The sequence below is a fragment of the Pogona vitticeps genome, chromosome 1 (assembly GCF_051106095.1).
Source record: "Pogona vitticeps strain Pit_001003342236 chromosome 1, PviZW2.1, whole genome shotgun sequence".
Taxonomy (NCBI): domain Eukaryota; kingdom Metazoa; phylum Chordata; class Lepidosauria; order Squamata; family Agamidae; genus Pogona; species Pogona vitticeps.
Window position 1 is genome coordinate 254,146,417 of NC_135783.1, and position 17,187 is coordinate 254,163,603.

At 43.2% G+C, this 17,187-nt stretch overlaps 1 protein-coding gene and 1 long non-coding RNA gene across 9 annotated transcripts in view; one reads left to right on the forward strand and one right to left on the reverse strand.

Moving 5' to 3' along the window:
• Window positions 1-17,187, forward strand: part of TSPAN4 (tetraspanin 4) — a 744,385-nt gene that overhangs the window by 692,848 nt on the left and 34,350 nt on the right. The window lies entirely within an intron of this gene.
• The window catches only part of LOC144586049 (uncharacterized), a 55,283-nt gene that overhangs the window by 23,923 nt on the left and 14,173 nt on the right, over window positions 1-17,187 (reverse strand). The gene's annotated exons all lie outside the window — the stretch shown is intronic.

A 17,187-nucleotide genomic window follows, 5' to 3' on the forward strand; every position in this document is an offset into this window, starting at 1 on the left:
ACAAGGAGCTGAGGAAGGCAGTAGTATAATGTGCTACAAATACCAAGATTTCCATTTTAGATTTCTTTGACATCTACAAAGACATGGGTAACTATTTAAAATACAGTAGGCACAAATAATTGATTAGAAATGTGGGGGGGAGGGGAGTCTCCTCTGCTCTGATAGTTAATTAGCTGCTCACTCCAGCATCATGTTTGGGCCCATGGATTCAGCTTAACCTTATCATGGGCATATTCTTAAGAAATTTGTTTTTTCTGAAACGTTTTGGGTTTGTGAATAAAATAGAGTTTTTTATAGGGGGTAAATTTCTCCACCTTGGGTATGTATTTACTTTGTTTCCCCCTTGTTTTCATTGGCAGGAGTCTGTCCTAACTTGATATTCTCCAGATTATCCAGATGTTTTGGGCTATAATGTCCATTATCTACATCTAGCAGGATTGGTCTGACAGAGGATGATAAGAGCTGACGTATAACAGATGTGGAGGATGTTGAGTTGGGAGGACTAGCTTAATAAGTCAGACCATTGGTGCACCAACTAAATTACTATTTTAACTGAGGGATCTTAAGAAGATCTCTAGTAGAATGCTAGAATAATAAGCTGAAATCTACTAGTAAGTTGCAAGTAGAGTAGGATCATTGAATCAATGGAACTTATATAAGTGTTGACTTACCATATCTACACTGATTCAATGGGCATACTGTAGTTGCAACTTACTACTGGAATTCAGCCACATAATTGTACAACAAGAAGGTGCGCACGCACACCAGGATCATTGTTCTCAACTTGCTGGTGGGATGAAGTGGGATAAAATTTCTCTGAAATATGGCTATCTAGCATATGTTCAGAAACCTCCAATGAGGAAGAGCTCACTGCCTTCTGAGGCATCCCATTCTATCGTCAAACAGCTCTTATTGTGAGGAAGTTATTTCAGAAGTTTAGTCAAAATCTATTTTCTTGTATTTAAATACATTGCTTTGAAGTCACTGCTATATTTTCCAGCCAGCTTCACTCCTTAAGGATGTTTGACATATCACCTCTTAGCTTTGTCTTTTCCAGAATAAAGAGATCCAGATCCATCAAACAGACTAAACATATCTGGCTCCAATCTTCATAGGGCTTAGTTTCCAAAACTTTTACCATCTTGGTTGCCTTTCATTGCACATGTCTCATCTTGGTGATAGTTTTAAATTATGGTGCTGAGAACTGAACAAGGTACTGTATTCCTCGTAAGGTCTGAGACATCCTGTCAGGTCCATAAACTGCTTCCTCTGCTTCTCCTGAGGAAGGCGTCATCTATCACCAGCATCACACTCCTGCTCCCCTGGGAAGCAGCAGGATCCTTCACAGCTACTTTTGTGCTTTTTGCTGACAGCTATCTCTCTTCCAGCAGATCAGAATTGCTGCCAGTGGGGAGTGCTTGAGTCTACTGACCTTTTTCCTAGTTTCTTAGAATCACTGCTATCCTTGGTGAGGGGCTGATATCACCTCTATGGATGCAAAGACACAGCATGCTTCTTGATAGCTCTGCTTCTCTGTATTATAGTCCTCCAAATGCTTGCTTTCTGCGCTTAGCATTCTTTTCCCTTCCTACAGGCATCTTTTCTCTTCCAGGACAGTCTGCTCAGCGGTATCTAGAGATACTTCCTTTTTCCAAAGGATACCAAAGTCTAGACATGTGGGTGTCCAGCTTCTGTATTTCCTTTTCTAATAGGTCAACCAACTTACAGTTACTGCAGATATAGATTACTGCAACATCAGGCTGGAAAACATGCTACAGGTGATGCAAATCACTACAAGAGTTCTTTCGAAGTCCATCTCTCTTGTCCTATGCAGGTTCTCAGGTACAGTAACACTCCTAGCCTCTTCTTCAAACTTCCCCACTAAATGCCCACAGAAACCATTTCTGTTCACATGCTTCCAAAGAAAGTCAGTACATGCTGTGACCAGGCAGATGCTAGAGAGACACTCACTTCCTCTCAGCGGCAGCCCACCTCATAGTTCCATGTTCTTTGAGCAGAGCAAATGGCTGCAATCAAATAAAGAGCGCTACATACATAAGTGAACCTCCAAACAGCTCAAAGAATCAGCCTTAAGCCACACAGCCTCATCCTGTCTTGTCTCTTCTGCCAATCCCATGAAAACCACTTCTTGCTCAAACCTCTTCATGAGCTTGCAGGAACTCAGAGTACAACTACAGATCTGACAGCTGCTAACCCCTCACCCAACTAAATACTTACATCACTGGTGCCTGCCATCCTTTTAAGTGCCTGCTTACAGAGGGAACCAGAGACCATCTGCCGGCCACAGCCCACTGTGTGAGAGGCAGTGGAACTGTGGTTGGGCCCCTGTTGGATGCCAGCTTTTTCTCAAGGGAGCTGGCTCAGCCTTTCCCTGTGCCTGCAGGATCAGGCACTGCTGCTCCCGGCTGCCTCATCCACCCCTCACAACATGAGCTACATGGCTGGGAGGGAGAGAAGGGGCTTTAGAAAAGTTTTATTTTATATATGTTTTAAATGTTTTTAAATTGTTATTAATTGCCATCAATTAAGAAGAGACCCACAGCGGATCTAATGGAACAGGAAGGGGGGAGGGCGTTGGAGGGGGCAGCCATTGAGGTGGTGCTGGGTCGGGGAAGGAATGGCGGTGGGGGTAGGACATGCCCGCGTAGGAGAAGAGAGGTTAGATATCTTACATCTATCCCCTCTTCTAGTCCTGCCCCCAACCAGATGGTATCAGGCAACCATATCAGCAAACCCTCGAGCCACACGGTGCTGTTGATGAACACCAGGTCAGTACAAAATAAAACTGCCCTCATCCATGATGTAATTCTGGATGAGGGTGCTGACCTGGCATGCATTACTGAGACCTGGGTGGGAGAGGAGGGTGGTGTTCCCCTCTCCCAGTTGTGTCCGCCTGGGTACTCGGTCCAGCACCAAGGTTGCTCGGAGGGTCGGGGAGGGGGAGTTGCTATAGTCTATAGGAGTTCTATCTCCTTGACCAGGCTTCCTGTCCCTTTGAGAGGAGGTCTCGAGGGCCTGTATTGTGTGTTGGGCTCGCGAGACATGTTAGGGATTCTGTTGGTGTACCGCCCACCCTGCTGCGTACCAACAGTCTCCCTGCTTGAGCTGATGGAGGTAGTCTCGGACCTGGTGTTGAGGACTCCCAGGTTGTTGGTGCGGGGGGACTTCAACATCCATGCCGAGGCTGCCTTGACTGGGGCGGCTCAGGACTTCATGGCCGCCATGACAACCATAGGGCTGTCTCAATGTGTCATCGGCCCGACGCATGAGAAGGGCCACACCTTGGAATTGGTTTTCTCAACGGGACTGGAAGATGGTGGTTTGGATGTGCAGGGGCTGGTCGTGACCCCATTGTCATGGTCAGACCACTTCCTGGTCAAGTTCAGTCTATTAGCTTCTTCTTCCCTCTGCAAGGGTGGGGGATCTATTAAGATGATCCGCCCTCGGAGACTAATGGATCCAGATGGATTCCTGAATGCTCTGGGGGATTATCTGTCTGATATGGTCGGTGCTCCTGTCGAAGCTCAGGTCACCCTATGGAATAGGGAGATGACCCGGGCGGTTGACACGATTGCGCCTAAGCGCCCTCTCCCTGCTCGCCGAGCCCAGACAGCTCCTTGGTATACTTCTGAACTGTGGGCGATGAAGCGAGAGGGGAGACGGCTGGAGCGCAGGTGGAGGAAATCCAGCTGGGAGTCCAATCGAACACGACTTAGAGCCCATTATCGGGCCTATTTCGTGGCAATACGGCTGGCGAAACGGCAATATTTCTCCAGCCGTATTGCTTCCTCAGAATGTCATCCAGCAGAGCTCTTTCGGTTGGTCCGGGATCTTCTTCAACCGGGAAATCCGGTGGAGGTCCCGGACTGCTCATCAGCTTGCTGTGATGAGTTTGCCATACATTTTGAGGGAAAAATCACTCAGATTCGCAGTGGGTTGGACTCCACAGTTACTGCAGAATCAGAGGATGTGTCCAGTGTACTGTGCTTAGGTCCAGTATTAATGGATGAGTTTCAATTGTTGAGACCTGATGATGTGGACAGGGTGCTTGGATCTGTCCGTTCTACCACCACTCCGCTCGACCCTTGCCCATCCTGGCTAATTGGAAGATCAGCCAGGGGGGTTCGCACCTGGGTCCAGGAGGCTGTGAACGCCTCTCTGAGAGAAGGAGTGGCCCCTACCGCCTTGAAAGAGGCGGTAATTCGACCACTCCTTAAAAAGCCTAACCTGGACCCAAGGCTGGTGATCAACTACCGACCAGTGGCGAACCTCCCTTATTTGGGCAAGGTGTTGGAGCGGGTTGTGGCCGGGCAACTCCAGGCGCTGCTGGATGAAACGGATTTTCTGGATCCATTTCAATTGGGTTTCAGCCGGGTTTTGGTACAGAGACTGCCTTGGTCGCCCTGTACGATGACCTTTGCCGGGAGAGAGACAGGGGGAGTGTGACCCTGTTGATACTCCTGGACCTCTCAGCGGCTTTCCACACCATCGACCATGGTGTCCTTCTGGATAGGCTGGCTGGGTTGGGAGTTGGGGGCACCGTTTCACGGTGGTTCTGCTCCTTCCTGGCTGACCGTGTCCACAGGGTTGTGCTGGGGGACAGTTGCTCTGCCCCATGGCAGTTATGTCATGGGGTTCCTCAGGGCTCAATACTGTCCCCCATGCTGTTCAACATCTACATGAAACCGCTGGGAGAGGTCATCAGGAGGTTTGGGCTGAGGAGTCAGCAATATGCTGACGATACTCAGCTCTACCTCTCGTTTTCCACCAATCCACGTGAGGCAGTTTCTGTGCTGAACTCGTGTCTGGACCTGATAATGAACTGGATGAGGGTTAATAAATTGAAACTCAATCCAGACAAGACGGAAGTGCTGTTAGTGGGTGCTTCACCGGACAGGCTGGAGGGCCATTTCCCCGCCCTGAATGGGGTTACACTCCCCCTAAGGGACAGGGTCCGCAGCTTGGGGGTGCTCCTGGACCCCAATCTAACACTGGAAGCCCAGGTGGACTCGGTGGCCAGGGGCGCCTTCCTTCGGCTGCAGAAATTATACCAGCTACGGCCCTACCTGGACGAGCGGAGTCTCATGACAGTCACACATGCACTGGTAACATCCCGCATAGATTACTGCAATGCGCTTTACGTGGGGCTGCCTTTGAAGACGGTCCGGCAACTGCAACTGGTCCAGAATCGAGCTGCGCGGCTGGTGAGTGGTGCAGCCGCCAGGGAACATATCAAGCCGATTCTGTATAAGTTACATTGGCTACCAGTTGCTGCCCGGGCCCAATTCAAAGTGCTTGTTTTGACATATAAAGCCCTAAACGGCTTGGGCCCTGGATACCTGAAGGACCGCCTCCTTCCATATGAACCTACCTGGCAGTTAAGATCTAACCCAGGGGGCCCTTTTGAAAGAGCCGTCCCTTAAGGAGGTAAGAGGGACGGTTTGTAGACAAAGGGCCTTTTCGGCAGTTGCCCCCAGACTATGGAATGCCCTCCCGACTGAGATTCGTCTGGCGCCGACGCTGATGACATTTCGGCGCCAGGTCAAAACCTTCCTGTTCCAGAAGGCTTTTAATTGAAATAATATTAGCTGTGGGTCTGATGGCAATTTTAATTGTATTTTAATTGTATTTTAATTATTTTTTACTGTATTGAATTTTAATTATTGTAAGCCGCCCAGAGACCTCTGGGTAGTGTGGGCGGCATATAAATTGAATAAATAAATAAATAAATAAATAAATAAATAAATAAATAAATAAATAAATAAATAAATAAATAAATAAATAAATAAATAAATAAATAAATAAAAAGTGGACAGGTCAGAGACCCCAGAAGATGTGCTAATTCAATATCTAATCTCAATTAAAGCTGACCCATAGAATGAACGGGACTTCTTAAGTAAACACAGCCATAAGGCCTATTGATTCAAAGCTAATCCATGTTAGATTCAGCTATTCGTGTTGAATCTAACACAGTTTTAGCTTGTTGCCTGCTATTTGGTGATCCTTCTCCACAGCTGAGTATTGAGGTCAGATGATGGATGGGAACTCTTTTCCAAAGACGTTGCCTTAATACAGGGCCTGACATTCACAATCATTGGCCACAGCCCTGGTAAAGCTGACTGCTGAAACCTGCTCTGTGACATAACCCACCAAAAAGAGTTTTAGAACCATTACTTCAAGCAGCAGTGGGTCTAAATCCTTTTTTAATTTTATACAGTATTTTTATACCCCAGAGTTATGCTGCTTGGGAGAAAAGTGTCAGCTAGACACAGCTGTTTGAGGTTATTAAGAACTTGTCCACCATTTCACCACATAAGGTCACGAAGGCCCCTTGAGACAGTAGAGGGGGTGGTGCAGTTTACATGACACAAGTACTGTATAGCATCACAGAGACATTGGAACCTATCCCATAGTGAGTCAAGCCATTGGTTCGTCTGCATCAGTGCTCTTGATGATGACACTGACTGGCAGTGGCTTTCTGGGATTTCAGTGAGAATTATTTCTTAGCTTTAGCTGCAACTGTGAGGATCTGAAGCTGAGACCTTCTTAATGGAAAACATACACTTTGCCAATGATCTACAGCTCTTCACTATCTTGAACACCATTCCCTCCCCCCGAGACCACTAGTCTGGTTTATTTCATTTTTTTATTATTAATTGGAGAAGTTAAACAAACACTATGTAAAATATGCTTCCCCTGCAAGTTTTATAGTGTTGTTTTTTTTAAAAAAATGGAAACTTCGCTTTTTCTGAATTAAGATTTTAAATGTATTATAGGAATATTCTTCTCTTGTTTCTTAAAAACCTTTGAGGTTGGGTTTTTTTTAACCCTTTAAGTTCAAAAGGCCAACCAATTGATATCACTAGTAAATCTGACTCCTGAGCCTTCATATGCTGGAAGCTGTGGATATGTGCACCTGGTTTGATCATAATACTGAGTAGTACTTTTCCTCTGGAAACATGAAGAGAGCATCATTTGGCTGCATTCTGGCCAGTGCTTCTATGTAGCTCTCCCTATTGCCAAGCAATGGACTGCATAATTTCTTCCCATGTGGAGCATTTTCAGGTTATGCTCTGCAAACAGCTCCTCATTTGACCAGTGACTGTTTGCTGGGCATCAGCTGTGAAACTGCTCCACAGATATATCGGTCTTCATTTAGTTCAGCTTGTTTTCAGTGCCTCAACAGTAGTGGTATTAAAGTTTAAACACACAGCTACTGAGAGTGCAGCAGTCAGTTGTTGTTATTGTTGTTGTTCCTTTTTTAAAGGAAGAGCTCAGACCTAAAGCAGGTTTTACCTAAGCCGCTCTACAAGGTAGAGCTAAGGGAGTTCAATGACAAGAGGTAAGGAGGTTCAAACTGAGCTCATTGGAAATTGATGGCATGCTCTGAATGTGTTTGGGAAAAGTAGCTTTCTCTTTCTTCCTTTATTAGTATGAAATACAGTACTGTGTTCCACTTTCTCCCCTAAAGTCAGTACTGGTGAGTTCTCCCAGTTCTGATTGCCCTGTCAGGGCCTTGCATAGAAGGCCCCTCAGCAGGCATCCATGCTTATGTGAATGTTGGCATGGGTGAGCCAGCTTTGTTGGCTAGGAGAGGGAGGATTCTGGGAGTTGTATTCCAAAGAAGTGACATTTCCAAACACTGGTGTGAGGCAATTATGCAATGTCAGGGGGAGGGGCAACAGTGCAGCCACACATCCCCTTCATCATGTGGAGAAGGCATATGCCTCTGTCTGTCTCTATGAAAAGGCTACTCCTCACCTTGTGAGTTCAAGGTGCTGCTAGCCCATTTCAAACATAGCAGACATTGCCTGATCCTGGAAGTTAAAAGGAGAGTGGGGCCTCATTGGTATTTGGATGGGAGACCACTCAGGAATGTGAGGTAAAATATTAAAGAAAATCTGGAGTTAAGGACTAGGAAAGGATCCTGCCTGAAGCCCTGGTAAGCTGCTGTTGACAATACTGGGCTAGGTAGACCAAAAGCATTACTCAGCAGCTTCTTGAAGACTGCTTCTTACATTCTTATATTGCCTGTATTTAAAGGATTATGGCTTTCCAATGCATGTGGTATTTAGACATACATGGTTGTAGAATGTGGGAATGTATAAGCAGGCGTTATAGGATTTCTGTTTAAGAAATTAAAAATGTCTCTAATGGCGGTAATTCTATGCACGGGTTCCTACTAATCAGAGTTTGCATATGAGGACTGCAATTATCGCATGACAGACGGCCTTCTGAAGCCCCGTCTGTCATCTTCTCTCAAAGGCCTTTGTCAGGACCTGCCAAAACCATTTACTGTGTAAGGGGAAAGTTTCTCCATTTATTCATCTCTGTGTTACTTTTTTGCTGCCATTTTGTTGTGGTATTAATAATCTGTTTTTAGATCATGTAGATTAGAGTTTGCGTTTCTGCGTTAATTAAAATATTTATGTCTTGGGAATGCCAAAGTGACAGACAAGAAACATTCAGAAGCAATTCATCCTTAAGACAATAAAACGCAAGCAACAGTAGAACAAAAATAAATAAATCTCAGGGATGGGAAGCAGGTAAATAAAAATTACCATGTCGTGTTCTGGTTAAAAGCCTGTCAGAATTAATATTTGCAGCTGGCACTGTTGTGTGCCAGACCTGGAAAATCCCCTCCCCTGCATCACTCTTGCCCTTACCTCTGATGTTGGTGGGACAGGCAAAAGGTGCCTCCTTAGGTGACTAGAATGGACAAGCTGAGTCAGGTGGATAGGGATAGATTACCGCAAGCATCCTGGTTCCACAGAATTGAAGGTTTTACAGGTGATGAACCTCCCCAGGCCAGACTGATTTCAGATCTGACCACGAAGGAAGGTGAAGGTAAAGGGAGTGCTCAGGAGACAGCAAGTGTCATTTCAGAGGCGCAATGATGGATACCAGACCAGCTTACAAATAAAATTGCCCTCATATCATGGAATATAAATGGATGGATCGGACTCTCCCAGGACCCTGAATCAAGAAAGTATCTTTCCTCCAAGGACATGGTATTGATGCAAGAAACTTGGGTCCAGGAAAAGGTGTCAATCAATGGTTTTCATTCACGCTCCATCAGTGTAACTAATGATGCAAGGGAGGCTTAGGAGTGTTGATTGCCACATCCCTGTGTGTAAACACAAAGCTACTGCCATCCTTCAAACAACACACAATGGCCATCCTTGTCCAATTTGAACATTGGGATTTGCTGATAATAAATGTGTATTTACCCAATCAAAAGAAGAAATCACAGACTCTGGCAATATGGACAGAATTGGAGGCTTATGTAGCAGAACTGCTTCATTCTTATCCCAACACATATGTGGTTCTGGGAGGGGACTTCAAAGCCTGTATGGGCCCTCACGATCAAGCCCTATACTCTCAGCATAAAGCATACCCTCCTACACCTGGCTTAAATAGACTTCCATTTAATCGGCAATCTAAAGATAGGAAAGCAAATTATGCTGGCCTCCTCCTACGTCAAATGACCACCAGGCTTAACATGCACATTCTAAATGGTGCATATGGGAATGATTACCTCGCTGAATTCACCTACCTGGCAGGAACTAGAATGAGCCAAATAGACTGTCTAATCATTTCATCAAATTTAATTCCATTACTGGAGAATCTGGAAGTACAGTAGCCCCCAAATTCCAAAGCGAATATCTTCCTGTCTCACTAATTATGAAAAACCCTTTTCCTTATCTAAGAAGCGACAATCTATATCCACTCATTATACTGTCTGAGGGGGGAACATACTGTCAGGCCAAATGAACCCCAAAGTTGGACCTGGATCTATGGACCTCACTTGCATCTGACAACATGCAAAGCATTAGGACATCTATAATGCACACGACCAACCCGTTGGAAATTTATGAGGAGCTGATCTGTGAGTTGAAACAGTCTGTTACTGGCAAAGCAAAAGTGACCCAACAATGGCACTACCCAACTTCGAAGCCATGGTTTGATAAAGAATGCATACTAGCTAAGAAAGTCTTACAGAGCACCTACCAAGCCTATAAATTAAGTTCTGACCTGAAAGTGGCCCAAATACTTCTGAAAGAGAAAAAAAAATCTATAAAAAGCTTCTAGCGCAAAAGAAAAAAAAAGAGGCCCATAAAGAAAATTGGGAAAAATTGATCCAAACAGCAAAATCTAAGGATTTGACCCAGTTCTGGTGGCTGATAAAGATTTCTCCAACCTCTGGGCCAACAGTTCCAGATTGTTATATCCATCCAGAGACATGGGAGAAGCACTTCTGAGATTTATATAAAGACGCAGATGTGGCCCAGCTGAAATGGAATAGCACATTTGAAGATGCTCCACCATGGAAACCAGTGTCAGCTTCTGAAATATACAATTTAATAGCCCAGATGAAAATGGGAAAAGTCCCTGGAGAAGATCTGATTCCTCCAGAGGCAATAAAAAATAAGCTAGAATTTTGGGCTCCAGTTCTAGCATTGTTATCCACATTTGTTTGTTTGTTTGTTTGTTTGTTTGTTTGTTTGTTTGTTTGTTTGTTTATACACTGCCCATCTAGAACATGTATACTCTGGGTGGTTAATTGATACTACTGAACGAATACCAGAAAACTGGGGATTTGCTATCATAGACCCCATATTCAAGAAGGGAAAGAGAGATGATCCTGCAAACTACAGGCCTTTTAGTCTCCTTAGCACAATTTGTAAATTATATACCAGGCACTTACACGTCAAATTTAAAGATTAGCTGGAGCAGGATAAAATACTTGCAGAAGAGCAGGCAGGCTTCAGGGAAGGTCGATCTATCATTGACCAATGCTTGATATTACAGTATCTTATTGAAAAATATACTTCTGATAAAGAACTTCACTCCATGTAGCCTTTATAGATCTCAAGGCAGCTTTTGACTCAATATCAAGGGTCAAATTATGGAAGAAATTAGAGGCCTCTAATATTGACAGGCGTCTGCTTCAACTTATTCAGGTTCTCCATAGAAATATCTCACTTAAGATGTAGTGCTCACGGCCATCTTACTAATGCCATTCAAACCCAAAAAGGAGTCAAACAAGTCTGCTTTCTAGCTCCACTTTCATTTAACTTTTACGTTGATTATATGGTGGACCAGTTAAAAATATTGACTTTCATCCCCCTAAAATCACAGGGAGGCATATAACAACATTACTATATGCTGATAATGCAGCTATCATCTCTAGGATCTCAATTGGGCTTAGAAGAGCATTGTGAAGGTTGTCTATATATTGTGAGCAGGAAGACCTGATAATTCATTTTCAAAAAACAGAAATCATGTCTTTTGCCAAAAGGCCAATAATGCAAACATAGATGATAAATCAGCACAGAATTCATCAGATCCACCAATTTAAATATTTAGGTGTCATTTTCCAGTCTAGGAAAGCACATGATGATTATGTGGCATCAAATGCCCAGAGAAGTTCTACTTCAGTATTACAATTTATGAGAACAAAGGGGGCCCATCAGATTCCCTCAGCCATCAAACTGTTCCGTGCAAAAGCAGTAGCCCAGCTAGGGTATGGCTTCCAATTAGGCCCCTTCCCAAGTATTACAGCCCTAGAATGTGTACAATCAAAATTCCTGAAGACAATATTAGGAGTCCCCAGGGATGTCGCCAACATAAAACTAAGATAGGAAACTGGTCAAATTAAAATCGAAGCCAGGATATGGATTGCAGTTCTCATTTACTGGCTCAGACAGTCTTATTGCACCACTGACCCTGCAAGACACCTTTAAGTGAAAACGGGTCCAGTTAGTTGAACCAAAAATAGCCTCTTTGGGTCTCTCTAGGTTGACTCTGTTAACTATAGGAATGGAACAGGTGAAGAAAATCATTAAGCAATGTCTTGAGAAGAACATCGAGAGACAAAATGATTTAAGCAGTGCCCCAGAATTCTATCTTAGGGATGGCAGCTTATAGAAGGTCACAGCAGCACCTTATTTTGCCCAGTTCGAGCAGCCCAGGTATAGAAGGGCATTTACTCTGGCCCAGCTGAACGCACTACCTTTAGCAGTGCAGGAGGGATGGTATAAAAATACCCCCTGGGCAGAGCGCCTTTGCCCATGTGGAATGGAGCAGATAGAAACAACTGAACATGTCCTGTTGTGGTGTACATATTATAAGGGCGTACGTGAAGAACTTGTTTCCCCTTTGACTGGCTGACTTCCCAGCTGTACAGAGCAACAATGTATGCATGTGCTGCTGTCTGACTCCAATCCTATGTTTACACATAGTGTTGCTAAATTTCTTACTGCTGCAATGGGCATTAGAAAAAGGATCCTAAAAGTAGATGGGCTTCTGTAGTTAGAGCATGGTTTGCTAGACATTTTGGAATTGCTTCAGGGGAGATGTTTTGATACTGTTGTTGTTCACCTCAGAACCGACTATTGCTTTGCATTTGATCCCAATATTTTTACATATCTCTGTATATTTATATACTTCTGATGTTTTATTTGTGACTGGTCTTTTGACCATAATAAAGTTTTATCAGGTGATGAACCAAGTCTGGGAGCTCTGCCTGGAAACAGACAGGGAGCAAGTAAAGATGGTTTACATCTTGGTTTCACTTTGGTGGCTTGGTGATTGTCCTCCAATAAAGTGGGGTTTAATATTTTCTAGAAGCGCTTTACACAACACCAGTGGAGGCAATTTTAAATTGGTTGGAAGTTCTGCCTGTTTATGTATGTATGCCTCACTTTTCTTTTCTTTTTCTTTTCTTTTCTTTCTTTCTTTTTTTCTTTCTTTCTTTCTTTCTTTTTTTGGAAGCATACAGAATCGCCTTAAATATCGCATTAAAATATTTGTGATCTTCCCGAGTAACAGTGAGGAAACAGGGAGACCTTTTTGCAGCCATCCTCCTACCTTTCCATCTTATTTCATCACAAGCCACACTCCATTAGTGTTCTAATGTTTCTATCAATAAATGATGGATTTGCCAATGGTGGCTTAAGTTTAAAATTACTTGCGCAAGCTTAATGAAGCCGGCAAATCAGGAATTATATTTCAAAGAAATTGCCTGTGACAGTTAAAAACTACAGGGCCAAAGTAATTTCAAGGGTGGCACTTTCTTAATCTCCTCTCCTTTTTGTAGAGCGTTATGAATTGGGTAAAGCCAGAGGTGCCTCTGCAGGTATTGCTCTTAACCTTTGTGAAGGATTTTTGAAATCATTTCTTACTCTTCCAGGTTTGGGATTTACTCTCGGTGTGGCGGGAGAGGTAACTCTTTCTCCTGAGATGAATCACACTTGCATGTAGCACCTGAAAATGATTTCACCTCACCAATGATTACACTTCCAGTTTGTGTATTTATGCAGACAAGAGGGTAGAGGAGGGGGGCACCTGGTTGGTGTAAAATTGGCGATGAAAGTGTCACAGTGGCAAGGGCTGACAAAAGTGAGTGTGATGGGTTCAGGTTTCTTTCAAGATGTCAGAGGGGAGATGTTCCCCTTGGTCCAGCAAATGGAGCAATATTAAAATGTCTATTACTCTTATGCCAGCTTCAAGTCTTTTTTTTTAAATAGAAAAATTAGCAATTTAAATAGTGGTGAAGTGACAAACATGGCAAGCATTTGAATTAGTGCTATATCAGTTTAGCCCATTTATCAATTTAGCATATATTGCTAAACTAAGAGGGGGGGAAATCTAAAAAAACAATTTATGAATTGCAGTTGTAATTCATAACAGTGCAAGCAGAAGCTAGGCAAAAGTATTATGTCCCACTCTGTGCATCATCAGTGATATCATCTAGACATGCACAGCACTGCCCCAAAGAACTCATACAAGCAACTGCGCAAGCCAAAAACAAGTCAAAATAATGCAACTGGAAAATGATACAAAAAACCAAAAGCCCTCCTGGCCAAACAAACTGTCCTGCATACTCATGTTGAAAGACTGGATCTACTCAGAGTTAACACAAATGTTGTACAGTCAGTGGGACTGACAAACAGTGGGACAAATACCTATCTACTCAGCCCCTCAAAAGTGGTTAGTATCATAATCAATGACAAGAGGGTTCAACACTAAAGTATGCACTGCTGGATGCAATGACCATTCTTGCCTCTAATCAAAAAGGCCTTGGCTAATGGTGGGTCACAGAGGCTGTTGTTTGAGGACCTCAGCAACTGATCAAATGTTAAAATGTGGGGCCAGAGCCCCGCGTCAAGACCAAGTATTTATTACAGTATAAGACTATTTGACAGAACCAAATGCCTTTTCTGTGTCCAGGGGGAGAATCGCCATAAGGTTTTGTCGCATCTATACTTTTTATGAGAATGATTCTATTTTATATTGCTCATTGTCTGGCAAATGTGCATGGAATTAATCCTGCTTGATATTCAGGGCAGGTCTGAACAGAAGAGTGTGAGCCACTAATATTTGAAATATTTGTTTTACTTTTTCGAATGCCCATGAGTCCTGAATATTTTCATCTTTTTAGATTCCTCTCTCCCCCCCCCCCCCTTGCTTCATCTACTGCTCCGTTTGGGATAAATCTTCCTGAGACTATTGTGTGCTTTGGAGTAATCTTTGGAATAGGCACAGAGCCCTGGAAAACTTTTATTTGGCTGTCAAGTGAACAGATTCCATCTTTTCTAGCAGAAGGAATGATGAGGTTTTGGTAGCTGTGCTGGTCGTTTTGTTTTAACACCTCTTTTTCCATGCCAGAGGTCTGTTATGTTCCATTACCTTGTTTTAGGTTTGCTTTTTAAGTACACAGGAGCGCTTGCTAAATCCTCCCAGCAAATACCATTTCTGAGGCACTGCTGTCATTTTTTAAAAAAACTTCCTTTTATTTTGTTCTTGTTGAAAGGTAGGCAGTTCAATTAAGAATTCAGAGTACACCAGAACCTGCTATTTCTTAATTTACAAGGTAGTCTCTAATCAAAGACTTAAAGGCAGCTGAACCCAAATCTCTGGCGGGACTGACAGAAGGAGGGGTTTCAAAATGATGAGACACAGAAAAGTACATACTGTATTCATTCACACAATTACTGCTGCTTTCTCCTGATGCTTACCAGTTCAAGAAACACTGTCTCAAAGAAATGGATGTGGCCTATAGCAGAAGAAGAAATAGGTACAATGCTGTAAATTCAGGGAATACAATAGAGCCTTGAGAAAATGAAGTGGCTCTGATCTTCCAGAAGGGAGTTCGGAGACTGGAAACAAAGTGAGACTGCAAATATAGCCACTCCACATTTCTCTGAAGTTCCAAATAATGGACCCTTAAAATTTTTAACATCAGTATATGATTTATGGGCCATAAGCTGGACCATAAAGAAAGCAGACCGCCGAAGAATTGATGCCTTTGAATTGTGGTGCTGGAGGAGGCTCTTGAGAGTCCCCTGGACTGCAAGGAGAACAAACCTATCAATTCTAAAGGAAATCAACCCTGAGTGCTCACTGGAAGGACAGATCCTGAAGCTGAGGCTCCAGTACTTTGGCCATCTCATGAGAAGAGAAGACTCCCTGGAAAAGACCCTGATGTTGGGAAGTGTGACGGCAAGAGGAGAAGGTGATGACAGAGGATGAGATGGCTGGACAGTGTCTGTGAAGCAACCAACATGAATTTGACGCAACTACTGGAGGCAGTGGAAGATAGGAGGGCCTGGCGTGCTCTGGTCCATGGGGTCACGAAGAGTCGGACACGACTAAACTACCAAACAACAATGACAATGATGATTTATGGATTTCTTGAGCTGGTAGTATCAGCGTATTGTCAGAATAACTGGTTATTTTTTTACCCATGGATTAGGCAACCTTGTATGCTTGGTTCGGTTTGCACTGTTCTTTGCTTAGAATTGTAGAATTTGCTATACTTAAGTAAGTTGTGTTGTCTTGAGTACTTTTCATTCTGGCATCTTATATTGCCAAATAATTATTTTTATCAAGACTGCCAAATGCAATGCTGCTGTCTTTAAAGAATGCAATAAACCATGCTTTTCAGGAGAGAATGAACAGAAACAGGTGAAAACAAAGTCTGAGGTTATTTGTATAGCACCATAAACAGAGGTGTCCCTAATTCCTTTATCTTTCAGGACTGATCTACCTTTTTGTGGGAGTCTCTGTTCATTCTAGTGAATGATGAGATTACTCTCCACTTGGGACAGAGGCCATTTCTGAATAGCCTTGATCATAATTGACAGCGGCTTGGTCTGCCTGAATTGCCACCAGGAGCCATTCAATGCAGTTTCTCTTGTCTTGTGCCTGAATAGGATAAGCAGGTGGACATTCTGGCCATAAAATCTGGCATTAGGAGAATATAATTTTTTTAACTGAACCAGCATTCTTTTCTCCCCCTTTCCATATAGCAAATGCATTATGTGTTTCACCACAGCAGAATACGTTAATGTAACAGGTTGACTTTGTCCCTAATGCTAAATGTATTTGATTTTATGTATATCCCAACAAAGTCCACTTTGGTTATTATAGAATATTATAGGTGTACAAAAACAACTGCGGTCTTCCACCAGTGTTGGTGTTATTATGTGCCACCAAGTCACTTCCAACTTAAATTGATCATATGAATTCATGACTTCTGAAAGATCCTATCAACTCCTACTCAGGTCTTGCAAACTCAAAATTGTGACTTCCTTCACTATTTGTTCCATGTTCAGCAAAACCAATGGTGAAGATAAATGGAAGATGCACTCTAGCATCATTTGGAAGGCTATGTGTTCTCCATCCCAGGAGGAAGGTCTCAATGGCACACATTTTTCATCATCTCCCCAGGAGCATTCACAAGCCAGTCTTCCAGAGCAGGTTTGGAGGGACATGGAGGATTTCAAGAGAAGGAGACCGAATCAATACCTGACGGTCTCTTTCCTAGTATTCCTTGAACAGAACTCTGCTGCTGAGAAATCTGGATGCAATCCTTATGTTTATGAAATATTAATCTTCACTTATTTATTTTTCTCTTACTATCCTATTTACCCTGTTATCCAGCAGAAAGGAAAGACATAAATACTGCCTGAGAGCTTTCTGACATAGCTTTGGATTAGCACACATTTTGTCAGTGAGGGGTGAAAATAAATGTGCACAGGAATATGTAGAATGTCAGAACATCCTTTTTCAAAAGAGGTGACCCTGGAGTCAGAATCCATCTGTTGCTTATGTGCAGCTTAAATGTGATTAAATTTTCTATGCAACGTAGTACACACT